Raw genomic sequence first — 4,915 nt, forward strand, 5'->3', positions numbered from 1 at the left:
AAGTTAACGAGAAAAATAAACAGAGTTAACGATTTGGACGTAATTGGCAAGAAATGGGAAACATCGATAGTCCACATGCACAAAATAAAGTTTTTGGACGAAAATCACATTATTGACTAAACCTTATGGACGATCGATTTAATGTTGCAGAGATTGGAACCCAGAACCTCCCCACGATAGCATTCCTAAGAGAAACCCCATCACCAGCCGACCAAAGGCCTATGATAAATATTAATTTGACTTAGCACTCACAGCATAGCATGCTAATATTAATTTGTCTTGCTGGTCCTGTACTCAAATTAATTAACTTACGACTCAAGTCGAATGTTTAAATGTCTTCATCATTGACAAACCCAAACAGTTTTTAGCAATAAACTTCATCTTTGATTATCCATACAAAGAATTATTTCACTGGTCCAGTTCGCCCACCTTTAAAACTAGTCTCCACCCAAATGGAAACCCAATTTTCAAATCACCACATCACATCTAGTCACCATTTCTTTCCTCTTACACGGATCCTTCCCCATTTCTAAATGGAGTCACCGGTTTATAAGTAAAGCATGCATCATTTAAAATATATTGGTAAAATAAGCCTAAGCCACTTCTAAGCCAAAATTCACAGGGCCACAACCCCTCCCCGCCCTGCCCTTCAGTGTTCCGCCTTTACTATTTATTGTCTATCACTTACTTGCTGGCACTAAAAACCACACTTTGTTCATTGTATCGACTTTGTTGGATGTTCCAGTCAAACCAACCTAGTTTTGATAAGCACACGGTGACTATCAAGGTGACACAAATATCCCATCACATTTTTAATTTTATGAGATTATTAAAATCAGTATTTAAAAGTTTCAGTTATCATGTCACTTTCAGATAAAAAAATAAAAACGACTATGAACACAACTTCAGGTTAATAGCTATAAACTTCACCACCTAATTCGCTGCCTTTCTGTTCCATGACAAGTAGGATGGATCCCCAAGAGGCCTGCAATACATCATTTTTGTCCAAAAATAATTATTTGATACTCGTTTGCGTTGTGTGCATGAAACCAAAATAACTGAACCATGGTTGGATTAGCCGAACCCAATAAAAAAACCGACAGCCTGGTTTTGTGTTTTAAGTAATCGACTTTTCGGTTTGCTTTCGATTCTGCTATCAAAATCAATTTTTAGTATATTATAAAAAACTAATGAATGGTGTAGCCAAAAAACTTAAGTTCAAATTTGTAGTAACTAATCAATCATTAACCAATAAAAAAATAAAACAAATTAGGACCAAAGATTCATACCCAAATTCATTATTTCGGGTCGTTTTTTTGGCCCAAAAATTTCAAGCTGAAGTAGTAAATCCAAAAACTAAAACCGAACCAACAACGTAACCTAACAGTTTTCAAAACCCAGGAAAGCGAATTTTAAGTTTTTGATTCGGTTTGAGCCCAAAACCAAAAATTTTAGGTCCAAATTTGTAACAAGTAACCAATCATTAATTAACAAAAGAATTATGACCAAAGTTTCACACCCAATTCATTATTTTGAGCCATTTTTCTGGCCCAAATAGTAAAATTGCTAAAACTTAAACCAAATCGCACCCATTGTGGGAACTGAAAACCGAACTGTTTTCCAAAAAACTCAGAAACTGAATTTTCAGGCTTTGCTTCGGTTTGAGCCCATAACCGACCCAAATCAAGCCAAGAACTGAAGATTTTCAAAAGGTGAAACCAGTAAAAAAAAAATCATGGATCCACCAACTGGCCATCTATCATTACAAAATATTATTTCAAGGATAACATTTTATTATTCCTACTGTACTTATTAAAGAAAAAACATGGCTTTAACATTAACCCGGATAAGAAATTTCACTAACCTTGGTTTGAAAACATATAGAAGGATGAAGTTTAGAGCCATGAACAAGCAAATCCCACCAACCGTAAGATACGCTATCCCAAGAAAATCATTTTTCCCACCAATCCAACTTGTGGTTGACAAAACAAGCTTCTTTTGACCACCAAAACTATAAGTATTATAATTATTCTCCAAAACAACAGTTATATTATCATGAGCCTCAAGACTAGTGTTTATTTTCCCGTAAAGCTTTCTAAACGTGGGTAATGCAGCGGTTCTCATCCAAACAATAAGATCTTCTTGTTCACTCAACTGTCACAAAAAAAGTCAACAGTTTCAGTCACATGTTACAACTCGGTCAAACTAAGAAGAAACCAAACAATAAATGTTTTAATATGTTAAACTTACGGGTATGCTTTCGTTAAGCTTCCCGCCCCCGATCATATTTTGACCAAGTTGGAAATTTTTTGGGTATACGTTTGAACCAAACTTGTCTTCCGTATCACTTTTCCAAGCAATGCCCTTTTTATTAATGTTTAAAACTTTCTCTCTCATTGTTAGATTGTATGTATCGTTAAACAAACTCCATGCGATCAGTCCAAACGGAACAACTGGGCTCGGAATCTTGCTTTTGTTAACTCGAGCTTCGGGTTCACATTCCTTAGTTGAGAGCTCGTATTCAGCACTTCTTAGTTGCTTGTCACTTCTACTCTTCACATATCTGAAACCAATAAGATCATGCCACATCAGCATTTTTACCAGGGTTTAAGATTCTGGTTACCCTGAATACAAACAAATTATTTCATTTAAAACTGAATAAACCGAACCAGACTGAAACCGTAAAAACCCGAACCAGATTCGTATTCGGTTCTGTTTAAAACCGTAAACGAAAATCCCAACTCCAAATTTTTTATACTAACATAATTAATCTTTGTATGATACTTCAAATTAATTAAATTAGTTACTCAATAAAAGAAATTATGCCAAATTAATTTAAATCTTTATATAATAAATTTAGCCTAGTTGCTTTATAAACATTATACCAAATTAACTTATCTTTGTATATTACTAGTGGACTATGATGGAAATTAAAGAAGTAAACTATGTTTTCAGAAATTTGTTTTTTAGCTTAAAAACATCAATTCAGTTAAATTGTTTTATTCGGTTTTACCTGTCCGTACCGAATTTGTTTTTGTTTATTCGGTTCGGTTACAAACTTATCTTATTTGGTTCAGTTTGGCTTTCGGTTGCAACCGAATAAAATCCAAAACCAAATAAACCAAAAACCGAACCAATGATACCCTACTTTCTATGCATTTTGCCCCAAACTATTCCATATTGTTTGGCCAAAAATAATTATTTAATGATATTCTTGACCAAAAAATCTGCAATCTTACTGGCGATGGTTTTGATAGAAGTTGTCTAGCTGATAATAGACATGGGGGGATCCATTCTTTTAGGTACCTAACGAGTTAACCAGGCAAAAAGAGAAAGGTTCATGTAAAGAGCTATAAATAGGCAAAGTAGATTATTATCAAAATAGCATTGGCTAACAGTAATATTCTCGACGCAGGTTTTGTTAATGAGAGAATTTTTAATATATGCAGTTGCGTTGTCACGATACATTTCAGGGAGACAATCTTGATCATAACGATAAACAATTTCCACCACCTGCATTCCAATTCAAAGAAATTTGTAATTATACTCGATGCAATAAAATGGAAAAGGATATGGTTTGAATCTTACGCGTTCGGATGCAAACAGAGAGAAAAGGCCAATAGGGATGAAAAGAAATGCAATTGCTAGAAATGATGCAATGACCTGAGTGAAATAATGTTGGATGTTAAAGAAAACTATTTAATGGGCTAAATTAGTTGATATATTCATATAAATATATAATAGAATAGAATTGCAATCACAACTTACCCATCCTGGTGTTAAAATTGGTTTCCAAGCAGGAAGCTCTTGCTGTGTAAACCTAGAATCTGAAGCAGTCAAAGTTAGTTTTTAATAAATAACACAGTTTCAACAACTTCACTACTAGAAGAAGATCAAACATTTGGAATACAAATTACGAAACGCAGTGCAAAGTAACAAATTACAGACAAAGTCATTGACACTAAACATAACACTTGTACAATCAAATTTCTACATTTTCTAAGAAAAAAACTAATTCAACCTAAATTCGCTTAAAAAAAACCCTAGCAAATAGCAACTCTTCCGCATAGATCAAGAAAACCTAGTGCGAATTCGGGCGGTAGCATGAAGAACAAAAACCTATAAATCCGAATAATAATAATAAAAGTAAGGACAAGCAGAGCAGTGTATAGAATACTTTGACTTTAGGGTTTATGGATTAAGAAAGAAAAACAAGTAATAGTGGAGTTTGATGAGGAGAAGATACATTACATTGGGGGTTTTTTGGAGATCTTTCTGCAGGCGTCACCTCATGATTTTGATGATTATTCATGTTTGGGGATGAATGAATTGAATTACTTGGAAACGGAACTTAAAGGGAAAGCTAGTGTTGTGGGCAAGAATTATATTGTACTATTTTGACACGTGTCAGGGGTTTACATTCCCGTATGAGGCCACCCAACCCAAGTCAAATAATATAACTTTTACATTCGCTATTCATCCATACTACACGCATGGAAATCGTCGAAAGCATATATATATATATAATTTTATATCACAAGATAATTAGTATTATATTTTTAGGGACACCGTTATGATATTTTTTACCTAACTTAAACACACAAATAAATGTTATATAAAATTATTGAAACATGAAAAAACTTATAAAAACATATATATTTTATAAATAAATATTATAATAAATACTTCAAACACACAATATAAAATTTAAGGATTTAACATAAGAAATTATATTGTCAAAAAGATAACTGAAACTTATCATGTCGGTCGTCCTTACGAAACATCATGTCGAAAAATATGTACACGTTATATAAGTTCCAACAAAATCAATCCATTTAAACCATGATCATGAGAAAGTATATAAATATTAGAAATTCAGAAGAATTGCGCGAAGGGGCCGCGGTAATACAGAGGA

General features: G+C 33.4%; 1 pseudogene across 1 annotated transcript; it reads right to left on the minus strand.

Moving 5' to 3' along the window:
• Positions 1–856: 856 nt before the first annotated feature.
• LOC143613253 (ALA-interacting subunit 5-like) lies at positions 857–3,956 on the minus strand (annotated as a pseudogene). The gene is made up of 8 exons (XR_013150080.1): positions 3,911–3,956; positions 3,769–3,827; positions 3,589–3,663; positions 3,397–3,513; positions 3,240–3,306; positions 2,251–2,563; positions 1,865–2,154; positions 857–985 (listed from the first exon to the last, which is right to left on the minus strand). The product of XR_013150080.1 is annotated as an ALA-interacting subunit 5-like (transcript).
• Positions 3,957–4,915: the final 959 nt, after the last annotated feature.

The sequence above is a fragment of the Bidens hawaiensis genome, unplaced genomic scaffold (assembly GCF_021521415.1).
Source record: "Bidens hawaiensis isolate Kalapana, Puna unplaced genomic scaffold, B.hawaiensis_p1.1 tig00036889_1, whole genome shotgun sequence".
Lineage (NCBI taxonomy): Eukaryota > Viridiplantae > Streptophyta > Magnoliopsida > Asterales > Asteraceae > Bidens > Bidens hawaiensis.